The sequence below is a fragment of the Littorina saxatilis genome, linkage group LG16, assembly GCF_037325665.1.
Source record: "Littorina saxatilis isolate snail1 linkage group LG16, US_GU_Lsax_2.0, whole genome shotgun sequence".
In the NCBI taxonomy this organism is placed as follows: domain Eukaryota; kingdom Metazoa; phylum Mollusca; class Gastropoda; order Littorinimorpha; family Littorinidae; genus Littorina; species Littorina saxatilis.
Genome location: NC_090260.1, coordinates 54,143,415 through 54,168,286, shown reverse-complemented (window position 1 = coordinate 54,168,286; position 24,872 = coordinate 54,143,415). Strand labels below are relative to the sequence as shown.

The window sequence follows — 24,872 nt, the reverse complement described above, 5'->3', positions numbered from 1 at the left end:
TACGGTACCATTCGGCGGCTTTGCTACGAGTATGCCATAGTCTTGGTTGGCCGAGACCTTGAGGTGGAATTCATGCGAGTGATTAGGTTTGTTGATTTTGCTCGGAGAAGTGGTCCGTGTTCAAGCAAGTTTCTTTCTTCTTTGAAAACAAAAACCCTAAGACCAGTGAATGTCGAGATATATATGTTAATTGGATCTGTGATCCAAACATGGCTTTTGGTCAATCGAGATGGAAGTTTATTCCACAAGCCCGTAGGGCGAGGGCGAGTGGAATAAACTGCAACGTATATATTGTTTCCTGCAAGTGTGTGTGTGTGTGTGTGTGTGTGTGTGTGTGTGTGTGTGTGTGTGTGTGTGTGTATGTGTGTGTGTGTGTGTGTGTGTGTGTGTGTGTTAGATAGAGAGAGATGGATAGAGAGAGATAAATAGAAAGAGAGAGATAACGAAATAGAGAGAGAGAGAGAGAGAGAGAGAGAGAGAGAGAGAGAGAGAGAGAGAGAGAGAGAGAGAGAGGAGAGAGAGAGAGAGAGAGAGAGAGAGAGAGAGAGAGAGAGAGAGAGAGAGAGAGAGAGAGAGAGAGAACGAAACTTATGACGTTTGGCTGTGACGTTTAACATGACGATTTTTTCTTTTTTAATCAAGAATTTTACGTCATTGGTCATTGTTTGCTTACATTCATTTCACTGAAGAAGGGCGTGGCCCGAAAGTCTTTGGAACTTGGTGTTGACTTTGTTTTTTTCTAATTAATCCTTCTGTGATGTGACTATCGGATGACGTCATCGAACCTTCGTTGAAGCTAACTTTGAATGCAAGCTCGCGCCATCTTGTTAGCGTAGATTAATTACTCAATGGAGAGAGAGAGAGAGAGAGAGAGAGAGAGAGAGGGAGAGAGAGAGAGGGGGAGAGAGAGAGAGAGAAAGGAGAGAGAGGGAGAGATCAAATCAAATCAAATCAAATCAAATTTTATTTTACGAGGTGTAGTGGTGTAGTGTAGTGTGTAGGTGGAACTCTCACACACGCATACAACACGTACTAACACAGCTAGTGTGTTTCAGAATACTGTAAGGGTTCTTTTCTTTGGAGGTATGGTACATTGTTTACATGGATAATCGTGCAGCCATCTTGTCTCCCTTAATACCGGGTCCGCCTTAATACCGGAATCTAGTAGAACTACATTATCACTGGCTTACAACTATCAGGTACAGAAACCAGTTTCAGATTGAGGACACTACATCCCTCCTTACCTTAGAATTAAACTTCATGCTTATTCGATAATTATACAAAGATTACTTTATCGAGCTGCTGCATAATTCTGAAATAATTCATCATTGGCTTTCTGTACTAAACATTAACAATGCTTTATAGCTGTTCATTCAAATAATTGACCAACATGATTATGACTTGAATCATACACTGTTAGATATCAAACAGAATGTCATGTTCTATATTGTCAATAAAACACTTGATGGTGACTTACTTGATATGAACTTCATGTATTGTTTATCGTCCGGAATGTCACTCAGCGTTTCCTCAACACAGGTTATTTATACATTGATTAAATTGACTAGAATGGGAGATTACAAACACAGGATGACTAGACGTCGAAGTAATACTGAAAGGTTCAGCTTAGCTGCAATCAAGTCATTCGAAAACCGAAAATTGCTAGAAGAAAATAAGAAATGATTACTGTCTTTAGGGTGACTTTCCTTCTAACTGAGACTTTACATTATGCAAGTTTTGATTGTTCAGGGAACATAGTCCTTGAGGTAATGGGGTTTCTTGCGGATTCTCTGTGAGGGGTTGCTGGTACTGTCATCACTGGAGTTGTTGGGGTCTTCTCTGGTGATCAGATGTCCAGTCCCAGGGAACGTCGTTGCGCGTCAGATCACGGAGAGGCTTGGTGATATTCGCATAGTCTGGAATGAAGCGAGCGATGTAGTTGGTCAGTCCAAGAAAGCTCCGTACCTCTTTGGCGTTGGCGGGAGTAGATGCCTTTTGGACTGCTTCTACTTTCTTGGGGTCTGGAGAGATGCCATTCTTTCCGAAGATGCAGCCGTAGAATTCAATGGAATCTTTGTTGAATTCACACTTCTTGTCATTCAGTGTCAGATTTCTCTCTCTGAGACGGTCGAAAACCTGCCTCACTGTCTTGTCGTGCTCCGCTTGCGTCTTCCCGTAGATCATGATGTCGTCGCTTGTGTTTAGAGCATCAGGTATGTCAGTCAGCATCTCCGAGATGTGATTCTGGAAAATTTCTGCTGCGCTGGTCACACCAAAATTAAGCCTCTTGTAGCGCCTGAGTCCGACATGCGTTGAGAATGTTGTCATGTTCCTGGACTCTTCTTCTAGTTCAAGCTGGTGGTATCCAGAATTCAGATCCAGCTTGCTGAAAACTGTGGCTTCATTGAGTCTCATGAGGATGTCGTCGATGGTCGGCATTATGTGTCTGGTGCGTTTGATTGCCTGATTCGGTAGGCGCATGTCCACACATATTCTTATTTCGTCCGGCTTCTTCGGCTTTGGTGCCGCGACAATTGGAGATACCCATGGGGTAGGTCCATCAACTTTCTCGATGATGTCGAGGTTTTCAAGACGCTCCAGTTCTTGCTCAACCTTCTTTCGTAGATGGTAAGGTATGCGTCGATGTGGTTGTGCTGTTGGTTGCACAGACTCGTCAACGTACAGCTTGACCTTGACGTCTTTCATCTTGCCCATGCCTGTGAAGAGGTCGCTGTATTCAGTGCGTAGCCCGTTGGTCGTTTCGCCTGAAGTAGAGAAAGCAAAGCTGATGAGGTTAAGCTTTTGGGCGGTTTCCGCACTCATCAGGTTGTTGCCGACAGCTCCGTCGCAGGATTTCACGATGTAAAATACGGCAGAGGTTTGAATGTCCTTGAACCTCACCGTAAGGACGGCTTGACCTCGTACCGGAAGCGGGGTACGTGATCCATAGGCGTATATCGCTGGACATGACGCAGATGAAGTTAGCTTGCGACGTGACGACTGGATGCTCTCAAAAGCCTGTTCTGTCAGGATGTTGACCGACGCTCCGGTGTCCACGATGAAAGGTATCTTCCCACCTTCGATGTTGACACTGACTGTAGGCGTGCTCATTCGCTTGTGTGAGACACCGAAGACATATTCTTCGTCAGATGAGAACTGTGCATCACTAGGGGGCTGTTCTTGGATGCTTCGGACGTGCCTTGGTCTGTCAGACTTCTTGTGTGATCTGCAGACTGATGCGTAGTGTCCTTTCTTGGTACACAGCCGACAATCTTTATCCTTTGCTGGACACTTGGCTCTGGGATGTGGTCGTCCACCACACCACCCGCAGCTGCCTGAACTGCGTTCATCTGTTGAGCGTATTTGCTGATTGTTGCTTCTAACATGGGAGCTTGGTCCATGTCGTTGTCCTCCTCTTCTTTTGTTGAAGGGTTGGTGGTGACTGCCATGGTTGACAGCGTTGACAGTTGATGTAGCAGTTCTGCCTTCCATCTGCATAGCTTGAGTGTCTGAAATCTCAAGAGCACGAGCTTGTTCCAACAGGGAGTGAAGCGTTGTGTCAGCATCACGGAGAGCACGTCTCCTAAGTCGCTGAGAGTTGCATCCCTGCAGGATTTGGCTCTTGACTTCTCTGTCAGTGTTCTCAAAACTGCAGTTCGCTGCTTGCAGACGAAGTCTCGTGTAAAAACTGTCTATGGTCTCACCGGAGTTTTGGGTCACTTGGCGAAACTTGAATGTCTCAAAGTCCACATTGCGTTTTGGAGTAAAGTGTTGGGTCAGGGAGGCGACTGTTGTTGCGTACGCTCCCTGGTCGCCCTGCTGTTCATCCGACATGCTGTCGTATATGTCGAACACTTCTTCTCCTGCATAATGCAGTAGTAGAGCCTTCTTTCTGTTGTTGTTGGTAATATTGAGACCAGTCATCAACAGTTCAAACCTTGCCAGCCACTTCTTCCATCTTGTGCCAGCTGTCGCCTCTTCCGAGTGCACTGGAAATTTGTCAAAGTGGGGAAGTGCTGTAGCCATTGTAATTGTTCGCCGACGCACGTGGTGTTTTGAAGTGCAGAACGATCGAATTTGTTTACCTGCTGTAAGTTCGAAATCCTCGTCGCCAGATGTAGTGGTGTAGTGTAGTGTGTAGGTGGAACTCTCACACACGCATACAACACGTACTAACACAGCTAGTGTGTTTCAGAATACTGTAAGGGTTCTTTTCTTTGGAGGTATGGTACATTGTTTACATGGATAATCGTGCAGCCATCTTGTCTCCCTTAATACCGGGTCCGCCTTAATACCGGAATCTAGTAGAACTACATTATCACTGGCTTACAACTATCAGGTACAGAAACCAGTTTCAGATTGAGGACACTACACGAGGGTTGTGGCATAAGCAATATAAACGAGCTTCTTTTCAACCAGCCCTCGCCCAGAGAGGGACTATTCTAATCTTGAATACATATATATGAATACATACGTAAAACAATTACAAAAGATAAGCAAGGCAGAGAAACTATTCACATGACTATATACACGTTGTAGGCTATACATACATTCTTGCGTTATGAAACACTGATGCTTTATGGACAGATATGATCAATATGAAAATAATCAGAACGAAGTCTTCCATCACTGTGACTTTTCGTAATTTGACATTAAATGTAATGAGAGGTGTTTTTTGAAAGTATTGAGACTTGTTGGGACTCGAACTGATTCCGGGAGAGAATTCCACAAAACGCTGCCAGAATAAGCTAAACTTGATTTAAAGAGATCTATCCGCGGAATGGGGACGTTGAATTTTCGGCTTGGTTTGGCTTTAAATTTTGTAATGAAAGCACTCGGTGCATGGCCGGAAAGGATTTTGTGAAGGAGCACGCCTTTATTTGATTTAAATCTTTCTTTTAAAGGCAAAATCTTAAGTTTTTTATAATCGTCGAAAACAAGACTGGATTGTTTTAATAGAACTGATTTTAGTGCTCGTTTGTGTAGACTGTACAGTGGTTTTAAAATGTTTGCACTGGCAGAGTCCCAGATGGTCGAACAATAATCCGTGATGGTTTGTATGTATGCATTATAAAATAATAACCTTGAGTGTGGATCAAGAAAGTGCTTTATTCTGTTCAACAAATATATTTTCCTCGACACGGTTTTACACAAAGATCTACCATGATGGGTCCAAGATAAATTATTATCGATATTTACTCCCAAAACTTTGTGATCTCCTACTTCCGCTATTGCATCGTTGCCAATTAATAAGGAATGAGGATTATTCTTGATGTTTTGTCTTTTTTGCCTTGTTGTAATTAACATGTATTTGGTCTTTTGGGGGTGAAGACTCATGTGGTTATATTTCGTCCAATTAATGAGATCATCTACACTGTTCTGCAATGATAAATAAACTTTGTCTAATTTTTTATCAGAGGTGTGTATGGTCGTATCATCAGCAAATAGTTCACAATCATCATTAACACTAAAAGGAAGATCGTTAATATACAGAGAGAAAAGAAGTGGCCCAAGGACAGAACCCTGGGGGACTCCATATAACACCGGTCTTTTACTTGACATAGTGGAATTCACGCAGACGGATTGCTCTCGTCCGGCTAAGAAAGATGAGAGGAGGCATAGGGTTTGGGGTGACAATCTATACTCAGCTAATTTTCTTAAAAGTAACTCATGATTAATGACGTCGAATGCTTTTGAAAAATCGACGAATAGGACACCACAGAGTTCATTATTATTAATGTTGCTAAGCAAGTTTTCAAGAAGGTTTATTAATTAATGCTGTGTGGCACGAATGATTTACTCTGAAGCCTGACTGATTTGAATGAATAAGGTCGTATTTCTTCAAATGTGCGGCCAAGTGTGTATATATGTGTTTTTCAAGTGGTTTAGATAAAACAGGAAGAATCGAGATTGGTCTGTAATTGGCGGGGTCAGAAGAATTACCTGATTTGAATAGCGGGATTACTTTTGCCTCCTTTAATTTGGCGGGAAAGTCAGATTTGTCCAGGCACAAGTTGTAAACGTATGTCAGAGATTCTGCAATAAAAGGGGCAGACAACTTCAAAATTTTCCCATCAAGATTATCTAGACCATGAGTACCAGTTTGTTTTAAGCATATCAGATAATGGAAGACTTCGCTCACAGATAACAGGGGGATGTCTAAATTATGTGTAATATTTTTTTAAACACATTCAACTTGTCCAGATTATTCTGTTTTGATCTATCATTTGTGATTATTTTTTCAACAATAGAAGTGAAATGAATGTTAAGATCATCCGCAGGTACATCAATGACAGAAGATTTTACGGTTTCTTTACGTGTCAACTGGTTGATCACTTTCCAGATGGCTTTTGAGTTTTGTTTCGTATTTGATGCAGCGAGCTCACGGTAATATTTTTTGCGAGCAGCACGTTTCATGGACGTTACTTCGTTTCTCTGCTTTCTGTACTCTTCTTCTCTGCCATTACGTTTAAGAAAATCGCGGTGATTAATCGCACATTGAATGTCGTCTGTAAGCCATTTTGGTTTTGGGTGTTGCTGCACACGAGAGGTTCTGAATGGTGCATGTTTATCATATACTTTTATAAACAAGTTGTACCATAATTCAAATGCTTCATCGGAGTCAGTATGATTATAAATTGTTGAAAAATATGTACAACTTAAATCAGAAAGAAATGATTCTTTATCAAGTTTTGAAAATAGCCTATACGTTATGAATTTATGCTTTCGTTTGGGGATTCTAACCCCTTTTTTCGACCATGTGAGGCATATTGGAAAGTGATCACTACAACCAATACCAGAGAGAGACAAGACAAGACAAGACAAGACAAAATCTTTATTATCGAGGGTAATAGATAAGCAAGAATATTGCTTTTTTACATCCAGCCCTCGCCCTAATATAGGGTCAACAAGAACAGAAAACAATATAATCAAATAACTATCACATCAAACTTATAATACATTAAATATATATACAGATATAAATTTAAAAAAAAAAAAAAAAATTGTCATGCTGCATTTTAAGTACAATTTCCAATAAAGAATATGTCAATATGAAAGAGAGAGAGAGAGAGAGAGAGAGAGAGAGAGAGAGAGAGAGAGAGAGAGAGAGAGAGAGAGAGAGAGAGAGAGAGAGAGAGAGGAGAGAGAGAGAGAGAGAGAGAGAGAGAGAGAGAGAGAGAGAGAGAGAGAGAGAGAGAGAGAGAGAGAGAGAGAGAGAGAGAGAGAGAGAGTATGATGTCGCGAAAGAATTATATTTACGTCATTTGCGTCATCTTTCGCGTGCTACAGCGTCATTTCTTGAGAATAAAAGCGACGCGTCTGAAAATGGCCACAGGTTGCATGTTGTCATTCGCTCTGCGGAGAGCACATTGCCCTGTTGGCAAGCTGGATGTTTCCAGTCCAGGCTTGATGGTGTGTTAGATATGGCGGCCAGTCGAATCATTAGTGTGCAAGTGGGGAGGTCATCAGGCTCCTTGTAAATGTACTCTAGCTGTTCGTCTGGTCCTTGGATCCATGCCTAAAGAAAGTAAACATAGGTTCGTACCACTATCACTGCGTGTCATTTTCACTACGTGTCATTTGTTCTATGTCTCAATTGCACTAAGTGCCGCGGCTATTACGTTCATAACAACATGTCATTTGTGTGCGATGCGGTAGCACTACGTTCTTTATCACTTCGTGTTCATAGCACTACATAATCTGTTATCCATGCGTGTCATTGTCACTTCTCGTCAATTGACACCACTTTTTGTTTCACGGAGGGTCTCTTCGTGTCTGTCTCTGTATGTCTGTCTGTCTGATACGTTGAGCGCGCGTGTGTGTGTGCGTATGTGTGTGTGTGTGTGTGTGCGTGTGTGTGTGTGTGTGTGTGCGTGTGTGTGTGTGTGTGTGTCAGATTGTAAGAAAAGACCTTGAGTTTATCCTAGTTAAATACAGTTCAGTTTAGTTCCATCTGTCTTTGTATATATATCTGTCATTATCCGTCTGTCTGTCTGTCTGTCTGTCTCTCTCTTTCTCTCTCTCTCTTTCTCTCTGTCTCTCTCTCTCTCTTTCTCTCTCTCTGGTGATCAAAGTTTTGAGCAAGGAGAGCTAAGAAATTGTGACTCTTTAAACCAATTGATCACACATTATGAGGTAATGCCTGCAGCCCGGGCGCTAAAAAATGGAAAGGCAGCTGGCCCAGATGGGTTGATTAACATTTTTTATAAGAATGGTATTGATATACTTTTGCCTTTTTTGACCATTTTTTTTTATCATTTATTTGACAACGATTTGTTTCCCGATGAATGGTCACACTCGATTTTGCACACAATTCATAAGAAAGGAGATATTGATTCACCGAATAATTATAGAGGTGTTTTGTTGTTGACTGTATTCAGAAAATTATATAGTTTTATTTTGAATAAACGTATTTCTGATTGGATAGAAGAGAACGAAGTTGTTGGGGAGGAGCAAGCTGGTTTTCGCCAAGATCACTCTACAGTAGATCACATATTTACACTGTTTAGAATCGTACAGAAACAGTTGTTGAGACATAGACAACTGTATGCAGCCTTTATAGATTTTCGGGCGGGGATATAGCTCAGTTGGTAGCGCACTGGATTTGTATTCAGTTGGCCGCTGTCAGCGTGAGTTCGATCCCAGATTCGGCGGAAATTTATTTCAGAGTCAACTTTGTGTGCAGACTCTCTTCGGTGTACGAACCCCCCCCCCCCCCCCCCCCCCCCCGTGTACACTACATTGGGTGTGCACGTTAAAGATCCCACGATTGACAAAAGGGTCTTTCCTGGCAAAATTGCTTAGGCACAGTTAATAATTGTCTACCTATACCCGTGTGACTTGGAATAATAGGCCGTGAAAGGTAAATATGCGCCGAAATGGCTGCAATTACTGGCCGTATAAAATTTCATCTCACACGGCATCACTGCAGAGCGCCTAGAACTGTACCCACGGAATATGCGCGATATAAGCGTCATTGATTGATTGATTGATGTTCACAGGGATAAACTATGGAAAGTACTGGATCAGAATGGAATGTGTGGAAAGATTGTTTTAGCCCTTAAAAGTATGTATACGACAGTGAAAACGTGTGTTCGAGCAGGAGGTGAACTTTCAGATGTATTCATGTGTCCAGTCGGCCTAAAACAGGGTGAAAACTGCTCACCGATTTTGTTCTCATTGTTTATTAACGAATTAACCAAAGACATTATGGCAAATGGAAGACACAGTATTCAATTGACATCCGGATTAAGTCGAATTATTGATTTTGTTGTTTGCGGATGATGTGGTTTTAATCTCTGATAGTGTCATCGGTTTACAAAACCAGCTAAATGTTTTATTGACCACCTCAAAGAAGCTTGCGGTAGTCGTAAATATGGCTAAATCGAACACAGTTGTGTTTAGAAACGGTGGCCATCTGGCATTACGAGAAAAATGGTTCTTTGGTGATAGTGAAGTGAAAGTTGTAAACATGTATAAATATTTAGGAGTCTATTTGTCCACAAGAATCTCTTTTTCCCACACTCTAAACGACCTTGCTGATCGCGCGAGAAAGGGAGTATCAGCTATCCTCAAACTTCTTTGGAGTATTGGGAAATATTCTCCTGATACATTTTTTAAACTGTTTGACAGTCAAATACAACCGATCTTGACGTACGGTTCGGAGGTCTGGGGACTCTCTGCTGATCAGCAAATTGTTGAAAGAGTACATCTGTCTGCCATTTAACCTTTGCCGTGCTTCCTGGGTTCACCTGTACCCAGAGACACACTAAAATCATTGTAACTCTGGAACCATTAAAGGTATCGTTTTGAAATTTTAAGTATCTCTCACACACCTAATTTGCTCTCTGTCTGCAAATTTTTAGTGTGTACATGACAAAACATCAGAATTAATTGATTATGATAATTTACATAAACACTACCGATGGCGCGGGTTCACACATACCCATACTTTTAAAGAGTAGTAGTGATTGTAACTATCCCTCTGCCGACGGCGCGGGTTCTGCTACACCCATAATTACCAAAGCGGCGGAACAGTGTCTGTCTGCCTGTTTGTCTCCAAGAGACTGTCTGTCTCTCTGTTTGTCTGTCCGTATCTCTCTGTCTGTATGTCTGTTGTCAGTTGCTCTGTCTGTCTGTCTGTCTATCCGTCTCTCTGACTGTCTGTCTATCTGACTGTCTGTCTCTGTCTCTCTCTCTCTCTGTCTGTCTCTCTCTGTCTGTCTCTCTCTCTGTCTCTCTCTCTGTCTCCCTCTCTTAGTCTCTCTCTCTTAGTCTCTCTCTCTTAGTCTCTCTCTCTGTCTCTCTTTCTTAGTCTCTCTCTCTCTTAGTCTCTCTCTCTCTCTTTCTTAGTCTCTCTCTCTCTCTCTTTCTTAGTCTCTCGCTCTCTCTCTTTCTTAGTCTCTCGCTCTCTCTCTTTCTTAGTCTCTCTCTCTCTCTCTTTCTTAGTCTCTCTCTCTCTCTTTCTTAGTCTCTCTCTCTCTCTTAGTCTCTCTCTCTCTCTTTCTTAGTCTCTCTCTCTCTCTCTTTCTTAGTCTCTCTCTCTCTCTCTCTCTCTTTCTTAGTCTCTCTCTCTCTTAGTCTCTCTCTCTTTCTTAGTCTCTCTTTCTCTCTCTCTTTCTTAGTCTCTCTCTCTCTTTCTTAGTCTCTCTCTCTTTTTTAGTCTCTCTCTCTCTCTCTTTCTTAGTCTCTCTCTCTCTTTCTTAGTCTCTCTCTCTCTCTAGCTCTTTCTTAGTCTCTCTCTCTCTCTCTTAGTCTCTCTCTCTCTTTTTCTTAGTCTCTCTCTCTCTCTCTCTTTCTTAGTCTCTCTCTCTCTCTTTCTTAGTCTCTCTCTCTCTCTCTTTCTTAGTCGCTCTCTCTCTCTCTTTCTTAGTCTCTCTCTCTTTCTTAGTCTCTCTCTCTCTTTCTTAGTCTCTCTCTCTCTTAGTCTCTCTCTCTCTTAGTCTCTCTCTCTCTTTCTTAGTCTCTCTCTCTCTAGCTCTTTCTTAGTCTCTCTCTCTCTCTCTTAGTCTCTCTCTCTCTTTTTCTTAGTCTCTCTCTCTCTCTATCTTTCTTAGTCTCTCTCTCTCTCTTTCTTAGTCTCTCTCTCTTTCTCTTTCTTAGTCTCTCTCTCTCTCTCTTTCTTAGTCTCTCTCTCTCTTTCTTAGTCTCTCTCTCTCTTTCTTAGTCTCTCTCTCTCTTAGTCTCTCTCTCTCTTAGTCTCTCTCTCTCTTTCTTAGTCTCTCTCTCTCTCTTAGTCTCTCTCTCTCTCTTTCTTAGTCTCTCTCTCTCTCTTTTAGTCTCTCTCTCTTTCTTAGTCTCTCTTTCTCTCTCTTAGTCTCTCTCTCTCTCTTTCTTAGTCTCTCTCTCTCTTTTTTAGTCTCTCTCTCTCTTTCTTAGTCTCTCTCTCTTTCTTAGTCTCTCTCTCTCTCTCTCTTAGTCTCTCTCTCTCTTTCTTAGTCTCTCTCTCTCTCTCTTAGTCTCTCTCTCTTTCTTAGTCTCTCTTTCTCTCTCTGTCTCTCTCTTTCTTAGTCTCTCTCTCTCTTTTTTAGTCTCTCTCTCTCTTTCTTAGTCTCTCTCTTTCTTAGTCTCTCTCTCTCTCTTTCTTAGTCTCTCTCTGTCTTTCTTAGTCTCTCTCTCTCTTTCTTTGTCTCTCTCTCTCTCTCTCTTTCTTAGTCTCTCTCTCTTTCTTAGTCTCCCTCTCTCTCTTTCTTAGTCTCTCTCTCTCTCTTTCTTAGTCTCTCTCTTTCTTAGTCTCTCTCTCTCTCTCTTTCTTAGTCTCTCTCTCTTTATTTGTCTCTCTCTCTCTCTCTCTTTATTTGTCTCTCTCTCTATCTTTCTTAGTCTCTCTCTCTCTCTTTCTTAGTATCTCTCTCTCTCTCTTTCTTAGTCTCTCTCTCTCTCTCTTTCTTAGTCTCTCTCTCTTTCTTAGTCTCTCTCTCTCTTTATTAGTCTCTCTCTCTCTCTCTTAGTCTCTCTCTCTTTCTTAGTCTCTCTCTCTCTCTCTTTCTTAGTCTCTCTTTCTTTCTTAGTCTCTCTCTCTCTCTTTCTTAGTCTCTCACTCTCTTTCTTAGACTCTCTCTCTCTTTCTTAGTCTCTCTCTCTTTCTTAGTCTCTCTCTCTCTTTCTTAGTCTCTCTCTCTCTCTTTCTTAGTCTCTCAGTCTCTCTCAGTCTCTCCCTCCCCCTCTCCCTCCCCTGCAAGAGGTCGGTGAAGGGAGAAACTCGATGCAACCACTGAAGTAGCGCTGTGGGTTTCCCTGAACCCACCCCGTCGTTAGAGAAATAAACGATAAAAACCCTCTTTGAAATGTATGGGTTCAGACAAACCCGCATCGTCGTTAGAGGAATAAACGGTAAAAACCCTCTTTCAAATGTATGGGTTCAGACAAACCCGCATCGTCGGGAGTGTGTAGTCAAAAGCGGCATCCGGCAAAGGTTAAAGGTTTGTCGGTGTCCATTCGAAGTCACCAAGGCATATAGTTTACGGTGAAACAGGACGTTATCCTCTGTTTGTGGTAACGCACATAAAGTGTATGAAGTTTTGGCTTCGATTAACTCGAATGGATGGCAACAGGTACCCCAAGAAAGTGTATAATATGTTACTGTCTATACAAAGGCAAAATTACACGACATGGGCTTGTAACGTTCGTAATGTTTTGTACAAGTATGGATTTGGTGAAGTGTGGGAAGCACAAGGTGTTGGTGATATTTCCACGTTTGTAAGAGAATTTCGCCAAAGACTTGTCGATTGCTTTAGACAGGATTTTTTCATTTTTTTTTGTCATTACTTTATTGTCCCATCGCTGGGAAATTCGGGTCGCTTCCTCCCTGTGGAAAGCTAGCAGCAACGGAGTCGTGCTACCCAGGTGTCTGCGTGTTTAGGTGTATTCAGCCACCTGCACTTATGGCAGAATGACCAAGGTCTTTTACGTGCCATTGTGATGACACGGGGGTGGGACATGGCTTCCGTCTCTGGGTCTGCACATAAAGTTGACCCGTGTCCGTCCCGGCCCGAATTCGAACCTGCGACCTTCCGATCACAAGTCCAGTGCTTTACCAACTGAGCTACTGGGGAACCGGATTGGCATAGTTCCCTTGAATCACACGTGTTTTATAATGTGTATTCGTTATTTAAGCAGTCCTTGTGTATGACTCTATGAGTGGTTATTTGTATCAGATAAGAAATGTTCATTTGAGGAGAATGTTAGCACGTTTCAGATTTGGTATGTCACCCTTAAAAAACCACTATTTACAGTATAAACCCAAGGTGAATAACGTAGACAGATGTTGGCCTTTGTGCTCAAATGATACACTGGAGACGGAAGTACTTTTTTTACTTGTTTGTCCCGCATATAATGAGATGAGAGTTGAATTAATAGCCTCAAAGTATTATCGGAACCCATCCATGTTTAGAATGTGCCAATTACTATCCTCAACAAATGGCCAAGTGGTAAGACAATTAGCAACTACGAGTTCGCACTGATTCTCTGGAAAATGCACAGTTGCAAGATGCAGGTCCATAATGTTGCTTTTTCTGCTTATTTTAAACATTGTTCGCTTGTATTATGTGTCACCAGTCTTGTTATGGGCCAGAGGCCTAACAAATAGAAAGTCCGACTTCCGACTTCCGACTTTCTCTCTCTCTCTCTCTCTCTCTCTCTCTCTCTCTCTCTCTCTCTCTCTCTCTCTCTCTCTCTCTCTCTCTCTCTCTCTCTCTCTCTCTCTCTCTCTCTCTCTCTCTCTCTTATTTAATAAGGCGATTTTAATGTTTAAGGTACAAATAAACGAGACCCCACAGTACATGCGATCATTATTTCAGAAAGCAACAGACAGATATGGCTCAAACAAATGAATTTCCCCACTACCCCGTATTGATTTATACAAAACCAGTTTAGCGTTTTCGGGCTCAACAATGTGCAATTCGCTACCATGTGAGATAAAGGGGTCAAGCACGATTAAACACTTCAAATCGCAGCTTCGCAAATAGCTGTTGTCACGAACAGTCACATTCTGAAGCTGTTTCTATTTTATATAATCACCCGAAGCAAGAATGCCACGCTGTCACTAACCTCTGTACATTTTGTTCTGCCAAATGATGATGATGATGATGATAATGATGTTGACCATGATAATGATGATGATGATGATGATGATGATTATGAGTTACAATGTCCTTTGCTCCTTGAAATATTTGTTTATGGACAGTAAGACCAGTCTTGAGATACCTGCGCTCAGCACGCCTACGGTCACATTTGGCATCACGCAGTTCGACACAGATATCGGAGTACCACGGTGCGGACTTGGACGGACGGACACGGCGACGTGAAACGGGGGCATGGACGTCAAGAGCAGCACGAAGTGTGGCATCAAGTTGGTCAGCGGAGGGGGAGGGGGGCCGCGCGTTCTGCACCTCGTCCCTAAAAGCGTCTGTATCCATCGTACGGATACAGCGGACATACTTAAACATGGGTGGAGGAGGAGGACACTGGGTCATCAGATCAAACACAACACAAAAATGATATGAGGCTAAGGCGTGTGTAACAGACACAGATTGAACAATATGATCATCAGGCCTATGCATAACCCAATCCAGTATGTGATTCTTCTTGTGCGTTGGATGACTGACTGACTGTGTGAATTGAAAAACATCTAAAATATCTAACATCTTGACAGTGGAAGGGTGGTTGCAGTCATCAAAATGAACATTGATATCACCAAGCAAAACAGGAGTTCCAGACAAAGTGTTACAATGGTCAACAAGGTCATAAATTCAGAGAAAAACATGGCATCAGTCAATTTGTTTTTTGAGTTTGGAGGAAGCCAATAGATGCAAAACAACTGAACTGGTTTCTGATGGAGGACTAGTGTCACTTGTACACACTCAAAGGATGTATGTGTAAATGGCAGTACCGAATTAAACGACACATGACTAGAGAGAGAGTTTTTGAAGATCACTGCTATTCCACCACCGCGAGTGACACTGCGGGGAAACGATCGGAGGGAATAGTTTGCTGGTGTCAAGTCAACAATAACACTGTCGTCATCGTTCTCAATGAGCCAAGTCTCGGTCAAAATCAAAATGTCTAGGTCATTGTCTGTGACAAACTCGACGATTTCTGTTCTTTTACATGCTTGCTGAGTTGAAGAAACAGACTGAGCGTTGAAAAGTGCGATGCGGAGAGGTGTGATGGTGGAAGTGGGGAGTAAGGTGTGTGATCGAGACTTAGTCTTTTGGCGTCCGTAGCACTGCCTCCGACGTGGTCTACGACGATGTCCCCTGTGTGCCTTCTTTGGAGGGATGCGTAGGCAGGGTAGCTGTTGGCAGTCAATGCCAAGGTCGTGAAGACTACGACACAGCGACGAAGCGTCACTGGGTACACAGCTGGAGGCAGATCGTGGTGACGACGAAGGCCCCGGCTGACGATCAGGTAATCCAAGTACGGGAGGCACAGCAGTACTGCTCGGGTTCAAGTCCAACAGGTGCTCTCTGGTGAAACAGCGACGATCAGAGCGAATACCGATAGGCACACGAGGTAGGCCTACGGCTACGGGTACGCGTGCACTGTAAGCGGCGTAAACAAGCGCACTGTCATCGCTGCTTGCCAACTGGCTGAGCAAGTCGCTGAAGAGGCCTACTGAGCACTGTCATCGCTGCTTGCCAACTGGCTGAGCAAGTCGCTGACGAGGCCTACAGAGCACTGTCATCGCTGCTTGCCAACTGGCTGAGCAAGTCGCTGAAGAGGCCTACATAGCACTGTCATCGCTGCTTGCCAACTGGCTGAGCAAGTCGCTGAAGAGGCCTACTGAGCACTGTCATCGCTGCTTGCCAACTGGCTGAGCAAGTCGCTGAAGAGGCCTACTAAGCACTGTCATCGCTGCTTGCCAACTGGCTGAGCAAGTCGCTGAAGAGGCCTACTGAGCACTGCACGGTGATGGCTCGCCAAACGACGAAGATGGAGAAAGCTCTGGGATCCACGGACAGAATGCGTAGAAAATTATACCACTGTGTAGATAGTTCCATCAGACAACTTCTGGTAGTAAAACCAATCGATACAACTTTGATAAAATAGGTAATTTGGTAAAAAGTAGTGAGAGGTCACGTCAGGTGTGTCAATCCCCGCTCATGAACACTACTCACACACGTGTAAATTTCAATGTTCTATTATGCATTATGTATTCGTATAGGTAATGTTGTAGTTTGTAATACTGTATGATTGCGATTGACGATTGTCCTTTTATTGTCTATTTGTATATCTTAGTTGGTTTAAACATGGGAAAGTTTGTATTCAACAATTTGTATGTATTTGAACATGATACATGTTACGGATCATCAACAAGCTCAAGCTTATGGTGGTGACCCTAACGGGAGAATTGAACATATGGATTACGATAACTTGCGACGAGACTTCGACAAGTACTTTTTAAACCAAAACAAACGAGAAACAAACAAAATGTGCAAACATACATATACATGTATATATATATGACAAAAAGCAAAAGCATAATGGAGACAGGACACGAGAATAGAATGGACAAAGAATATGAAAGGGAAAGAGAGAGAGGAAAGGAGAGGGAGAGAGAGAGAGTAAACGAGAGAGAGAGAGAGAGAGAGAGAGAGAGAGAGAGAGAGAGAGAGAGAGAGAGAGAGAGAGAGAGAGAGAGAGAGAGAGAGAGAGAGAGAGAGAGAGAGAGAGAGAGAGAGAGAAACTGAAACTGAAACTGAAACTGAACTTTATTACCAAAGGATAGAGGTTTTAGGCAAAGCCTAATCTTACAACCTGTCCCTTATACAAACACCTAAAACAGACGCACATAATATAGATAGTAAAATTGACAAGGTTATTGTTACTTACAGACGTACATAATGTAAATAGTAATAAGAAAGGGGTTATGGTTTTGTATACACATTCAAAAATGGGAAAAACAATATAGTGTGGAAATTGCAGCATAGTTGCAATAATGCATTGCATATAAACATCCAAAATAACTAATAACAAAAGAGAGAAAACAAAATGTGGGGAGGAATTGTCCCAATCATTCGCATGTATATCATTATCAATACATACACATAAAGAACAAATCAAAATACAAACAGAACTTGACTAAATGTAAAAAGCACTAAAATATCAGACATGAAAAGTGTTCTATTTACCCATTAAGCGGGAATGAAACTGGCGCCTAAACGTTTTCACAGAAGAGGCATTTCGGAGGGGTAGGGGTATGGAATTCCATAGAGACGCTCCTGAGAAGGCTAAACTTGACTTATACACGTCTAGACGAGGGATGTGGGGAATCAGGTTCTGGGACCCATATCTTTTTGTGGCATGTCTGAAATGTGATTATAAATATCCAGGAACATTATTGTTAATTACTTTGTACATAAAGACAGCCTTGTTTAGCGTCAACTGATCTTTCAAGGGAAGGAAATTAAGGAGCTTTAATTTATCATCTGTTGGCTTATTTGACTCATGCAGAATTAGTTTTGCAGCACGGCGATGAAGAGAATTGAGTCGTTTGAGATGAACATCACTGCAGTTATCCCAAAGTGTTGAAGCAAAGTTGATATGGGGCATTATGTGAGCGTAATAAAACAACTTGAGTGCTTCCACGTCGGCATAATGTCTTAATTTAGACAATAAGTAAAAATTTTTAGATACTAATTCATTTGCAAATTTTACTCAAGTGAGTTTGCCATTTCAATTCTTGATCAACGGTAACCCCTAATAATTTATGCTCTTTAACTTGTTGCACTTGAGTTGAATCAATTGACAGTTGAAGTTGTAAGGGTTTTAATTGGTGTTTTTGTCTAGTTGTAATCACCATACTTTTCGCCTTAACAGGGTGAATAACCATTGCATTAGTGGTGCACCATTCTGTCATCTCATCTATACTTTTTTGAAGAGATTGGTTGACGGCTACCAAAGACTTCTGACTGGTGTGGATTGATGAATCATCCGCAAAGAACTCACATCTTACTTTCTCATCTGACACATGAAGAGGTAAATCATTTATATAAATACAGAACAATATAGGTCCTAATACAGACCCTTGAGGCACACCACTTTTGACAAAATCATTCGACGAAGTTTTACAGTTGATGAAAACATATTGTTTCCGTTTTGAAAGATATGATTCGAAGAAGGCACAAGCAGAGTCATCTTTTAAGTAGCATTGTAATTTCTTTAATAATAAGGAGTGGTCTACAAGGTCAAAGGCTTTTTTAAGGTCCAGGAATAACGCTCCTGTTACTTCGGACTCATTAATAGCTGATAACCAAGTTTTACATAAAGAGCTGAGAGCAGTGTGGCATGAATGCTTAGAGCGAAATCCAGACTGAAATGGATGAAACAAATTAATTCGTTCCATATATTCCAGTAAATATTTCTGAATATGCTTCTCCAAAGGCTCTCAAGAGAGAGAGAGAGAGAGAGAGAGAGAGAGAGAGAGAGAGAGAGAGAGAGAGAGAGAGAGAGAGAGAGAGAGAGAGAGAGAGAGAGAGAGAGAGAGAGAGAGAGAGAGAGAGAGAGAGAGAGAGAGAGAGATAGTACATAAGTATACATCACAATTGCATATACCAATAACAATCGCTATTACTTCTTAATTAAATGTAGACTTAAATTATCTATAATGAATGGGGCATACTGCACTCAAATTCGTTTTGTCCCAAGTCGGCCAGTTGAAATAATACATTCCTGGACTTTATCAAAAGCAGATTCATTTAATTCTTTTGACAAACTTGCATCACCAAATAAGAGTGTTGGTATCGTAATTTGATCAGTAGGGAGAGTACTTATTGTTTTGGTTCGGTCTCTATCGTATTGAGGGCAATCTAAAAGAAAGTGTTTTACGTCTTCTGATGCGTGGCCACAGGCACAGTTCTTAGTTTAGCAGGGACAGATTGTAAGACTAGGCGTGAGCCTAAAATCTCCATCCTTGAGTAATAAAGTTCGTTCATTCGTTCGTTCGTTCTCTCTCTGTCTCTGTCTCTGTCTCTCGCTCTCTATCTCTCTCTCTCTCTCTTACTCTCTCTCTCTCTCTCTCTCTCTCTCTCTCTCTCTCTCTCTCTCTCTCTCTCTCTCTCTCTCTCTCTCTCTCTCTCTCTCTTTCTGTCGGCCCAGTACGTATCAAGAGCCAGTACAGTTGATAATGCTGTGAACGAAGAGCTCACTGCTGAGTTCGACACAATAACCTCGGCCCCTTACCAAAACCTAAAAAGAAAAACACCCACAATATACGAAGCAACGATCCCACTAGCAGACTATGTTCAACCGATATTTCAAGAAAGTGGGGTAAAGTGGATGGCCCACATTCCCATTCACCCCTTCCCCTTTTGGTTCATGGAATCCCCCATTATCATCCCTGATCATGATCTGGGTATAACAAAAAAAGATAACCATGTCAATAGTAAGAGAAATCATCTCAAACAGTTACAAAGATCACCTACAGATATTTACTGACGGCTCAAAACAAAATGATGACCAAGCTGGCTGTGCTTTTGTCATTCCTGACCTCAAAATAACTAAACAAAATTAAACTCAATAAGGATGTGTCCATTTTCACTGCAGAAATGTACGCCATCTTAAGACCTCCCTCGACCCCCAACAAGAGTCGTGATTTTCTCCGACTCGAAATCCGCTCTGACTGCTCTCCAAAATGGTTCCAGAAACCGGGAAGAGCTTCAGACGAAAATATTGTTCCTCTGTCACCAGATCATTGCCTCTGGGACATAACTGACCCTTATGTATATCCCCTCACACACAGGGATCAGAGGCAATGATATGGCTGACACAGCAGCAAAAGAGGCTGTCACAGATCCAGCAGCATTTCATGACCTAAAATTAACAAAGACGGAAGCAAAACACAAAATGGCCAAAGTTGCCAGGTGTCACTGGGAAACACAATTAAAAACAGAAGGCAATGCTAATGGTTGGCTTATTCTGCCCCGACAAGCAAAACAAAACAGGCCTACATTCCCCAACCCCCTCCTTAAAATACTTCGCAGAATTCGCACGGATGGATGCGCTTTCAAGTTCTTTCCCCGTCTCTGTGAATGTGGACAGTTGCTATCTTTTTTTTTTTTTTTTTTTTCTTTAATATTTTTTTTCCTGGTTTTTTTTTTTACAACACATTATACATTACATCACAATTCACATCGCCACATTCATACCTACAACATGCATAAAAAGAATGATCTAGAACAGAGAGAGAAGTAGAGAGAGAGAGGGAGAAAGTTAAAGAGGCACTGTATAGGACCGTTTGACTACAACAACTACTAGACCTTTAAACAATATTGATTGCTACAAGATTCAAGTTTACAACAGAATATATATCAAGATACTGTTAACGAATTAGGGAGGAGGAGTAGAGCCTAGTACTGGACAATTTTCATGAAACCAGGTTAGAATATGGTTGCCAGAGGCGGTCAAACTTATCTTCTGCTAATCCCCCCTTGTACTTGTCCAATAAATATCTACTTTTCAAAAATTTCAAGAATATCGGAAGCATCGGTCTTTCAGAGTTCCATTTACATTTGTAAATATAAAATTTGGCCAGTAAAATAATGAAATCTAAGGCTTTATCAGTGAACATATTTTCCTGAACTCCAAACAATACCAACGCTTCCGAAAACCGGAAATTAGTAACATGATAACAACTATTATTTAACAGTTCCTGTAGTGCAACACAGATTGAACAAGTTCAGGAACACCGTGTGTTATGGGTAATTATTAATCGTGAACTCAAGTGATAGGCACACATACAGTACATTTGTAAGAAATTATTCAATAATGTGTTTTTTTGCTTTCCAAGTTAAAGCATTTTGCTGATAAAAAAAACTGTAGAAATGTTTCACCATGCTCATATAATGCCTCACATAAATTATGATTGAACTCTCTGGGATGGCAGCAGTGGAAATTAAATGATGTCTATCGTCGTTCGGCTAAACTCATTGTTGTGAAAACGTTTCGACAGACATGAAGTCATCAATTCTTAACTCCATGAGACAAGCATGTTCAGCTGAACGAGGCAATTATAATGCACAAAGTGTATTACGAAAACGTGCCGCTTAATATTTCATCATTATTTAAGAAAGCCACTGACAGGTATGGATCTGCCAACCTTATCCAACCAATTCCACGAATAGACATTTATAAAACCAGCCTTGCCTTTCCGGGTGCATCAGTTTGGAACTCCACGAATAGACCTTTATAAAACCAGTCTTGTCTATTCGGGTGCATCAGTTTGGAACTCCACGAATAGACCTTTATAAAACCAGTCTTGTCTATTCGGGTGCATCAATTTGGAACTCACTGCCAATTTCTTTAAAACCCTTGAAGTCCCTTTAAAGTTTTAAAAAGTCTGTTCATAATCACCTCATATTTTGATGATTTAGATGTTCCCGATCACCGCCCCCCCCCCCCCCCCCTCCGTGGATACGCTCAGTTTATAGACGGTTATATGTTGATTGTATTTGCAGAGCTATGCTGCTGTTATGCTAACATCCTCGTCATTGTTTCTCTATAGTGCCTTGTTTCTCTATAGTGCCTTGTTTCTCTATAGTGCCTTGTTTCTCTATAGTGCCTTGTTTCTCTATAGTGCCTTGTTTCTCTATAGTGCCTTGTTTAGATAGTGCCTTGTTTCTCTATAGTGCCTTGTTTCTCTATAGTGCCTTGTTTCTCTATAGTGCCTTGTTTCTCTATAGTGCCTTGTTTCTCTATAGTGCCTTGTTTCTCTATAGTGCCTTGTTTCTCTATAGTGCCTTGTTTCTCTATAGTGCCTTGTTTCTGAGTTGTTCTTTGCTACTGGTCACAAGTGGGGGTCAGCTCAGACGGACGCATTTTTTCAATACAGTCTAGGGGAGAAACTGGTCACAAAGCACCCAGTACATGCCAGAGAGATAGGAGAATCGGCACAATCAAAGAAAATAACAAAATCATTCAATAGATATGGAAATATTACGATTTACTGTGAAAATGCTAGCAAAAATGGCGTCCAAAAATGGGAACGCACACTTGGTGCGTCTTTTAAGACTTACCTCCCGTTCTGTGTTGTTGATAATAGTCGTGTTTGTGCTGTTTTTGTTGAAATAGTATCTAATAAAACTGATGCAGTTCTTGAAATGTTGCAAATTATTGTTGTCTTTGTGAAATGCGAGAGTGTTCTCAGGCGTAATCTGCATACGGCTGATGTCCCACATAGGGTACCCCATTTCGATCAGCGTATCACTCCAAATGAGCTTCATAGCAGAAAAGCAGATACACTACCAAAAAACTGCATAACAGATCTACAAGTCTGAGCCAGAATCATTGAAATTTACTTTCTGTATAAAATATTGCAATCAAATTTGTTCACGCCGTCCCACAAATAACGCAGGTTACCCTCGCCTTCGATTCAAAGTAACTCCAATCTGACTGAATTACCATCGAAACGCAGATGACGAACTGATTCACCACACATTTGTGGTATTTTACACACAAATTTCAACTGTGTTGTTTCGCGATAAACAGCCATAAACAAACAAATGTGGCGCCGTCACGTCGCCTCGGAAGGAATAACGCAGGTGACCAAGACTTGTTTCCGATACCTGTCTGATTAAAATCATCGTTTTTTTCACAAATGACGGCTCTTTGGCAGATCTGGTGAGTTGGAAACTGTCTATGAATGTTTCATTTAATGTCAAATGCGTACATTCTTGTCGATATTGTTACCTTTGGGCTCATAAATTAAGTCAATCGTCGTGTTGTCCGAAAGTGACTTTTGTCAGCATAGAACTTACTGTGCTTTGATCATTGACTGAGAAGAATCTTCCGATGACACTAGTTCATTTCACTACGCGACTGCAGATCTGCAAGGAAACTTATGGCAGGGGAAATAAGCTTAACTGAAGACGAATAAGCGGAGTAACTGTTCTTCAACGGATTGCTCTCACTGATCTAAATATTTAGATCTTGTCGTCTGCTAGTCTGCTAGTAAGTAGTCTTCGGTCGTGTGAAAGTCACATCTATTTCGACTGTGTGCATCGATCCGTGTAGTGAAATGTTGATCTTTGATGATTTGGCAACATAACTTTGCTAAACTGATGTGCTTCGAGTGTATCTCCCCGTTAACCGCATTTGAAAACGTCTTTTAACAAGACCATGTTTCGACAGCCCAGACGGGGAGGATCCTCGATAGCTCACAGGGTATATAATGTTTTCCGCCGTTTTTTGAAGAATCCTTTCAAATTTGCTATTCCAAAAGTACCTTATGACACGACTCGAGTGGCAAAGAACATTCTCTGCAATTCCTGTCTCAGTCCGTGCAGCCGTTTCGGGTCCTATCGTCATCATACAAACATACACACAGACACACAAGAACCAGCTTTAAAAGTTAGATTATGTAGGAACCATGTGAACCAGTGATTTTTTTCTTATGTACAACAGATACTACAGTATTTCTGCTTTATGAAAAGCAATATTTCAAAAACAAAACTAGAGATTTGAATTTTGACCACTTTTCCCCCTTTCTGTCACCAGTACTGAAGAACAACTGATCTCTATAGTGCCTTGTTTCTCTATAGTGCCTTGCTTATATATGTGTATTTTCCCAAGCATTGTTATGTTCTTTTTGGCGTAAATGACAGTATCATCATCATCATCATCATCATCATCATCATCATCATCATCAGCAGCAGCAGCAGCAGCAGCAGCAGCAGCAGCAGCATCATTATCAGCATCATCATCATCATCATCATCATCATCATCATCATCATCTTGGTGTCTGAATTCTAAGTTTTATGGTGTTTCTGTTTTAGTATTAAATAGTAATGTTTAGTTCGTTTGTTTGTATGTGTTTTGTTCCAAGAACAGATTGTAAGAAAAGGCCTAGCCTTAAATCTGTATCCTTGTAAAATAAAGTTCAGTCAGTCAGTCAGTCTCTTTCTCTCTCTGTGTTTTTATCTCTCTCTCTTTTCTGAGATGGACACCTGCATCAGTACAAATAACCTGACACAAGAAATGCGCTAGGTAGCGGAACCAAGCACTCTGTTCTGCAAAGATAACGGATTTACAATACAATACAATACAATACAATACTCTTTATGCATCTCTAAAAGAGAAATTACACGCTTGACTGTGTGTCTGCAAAATCAATCAACCAATCAATCAATCAACCATGCATGTAGCAACATTCACATCGCATACTCACATCATATCGCCACACGCAAACACTGTACCCACACACCTACTAAAACAAGCCTAAAAATAGAAGCAATGCATTGCCTGTTATAAAAATTATATCACATTATCACCTTATCACATTTTAACCACATTATCGTATCACTTTGTATCCTATAAATCAATTTATTACCAATTCAGTGCCCCATATGGCTTTTTGACCAATCAGGACGGATTCTAGGTGACCTGTTAAATGTTATAACGTTCAGGCAGGGACCCTTTTTGTTTATCAAGCTAAAAATTGACAAAACAAAGTAAAAATTTAAATCAACAATATCAGCGTGATTTATTCTAAAGAATGACACTTCAAATACTGTCAGATAATACTCTCTTTATGTAAAAAAAATACCGAAAAGCGAGTTTTGCCGGTGGGTGCTGTACGGAACAGCAAGGCACCGCCCATCCTCTAAGTGTGCAGTGCCGACCTGCTCACTTGAAATCTAAATGATCAAAGTTCGGAAAAATCAAGTGAAACTGCGTCACTCGCTTTACGTCAAATGTATCTTTACGTCATTTCCCATCGGTCTGGAGTCGGTTCTAAATCTGTCCCTCTCTGTTCAACAAGAAAACCCAAAGCAACCGACACGCATGTTCAACATGGCTTATCTTGTGAGATTGTTGTGTGTCAAACGCATTTGACCTGTGAATATTCATCACGTAATGTGTGTGACTCTGATTGG

General features: G+C 41.4%; 1 protein-coding gene across 2 annotated transcripts in view; it reads left to right on the top strand.

Moving 5' to 3' along the window:
- The window catches only part of LOC138951247 (calpain-5-like), an 82,692-nt gene that overhangs the window by 7,454 nt on the left and 50,366 nt on the right, over window positions 1-24,872 (top strand). Inside the window, exon 1 of one of the 2 annotated variants that reach the window (XM_070322893.1) lies at window positions 7,300-7,538. The exons of the other annotated variant lie outside the window; for it this stretch is intronic. The gene's annotated coding sequence lies outside the window, so the exon portion shown is untranslated. Of the gene's footprint in view, window positions 1-7,299; window positions 7,539-24,872 lie in introns of those variants that run through there. 2 annotated transcript variants of the gene reach the window in all.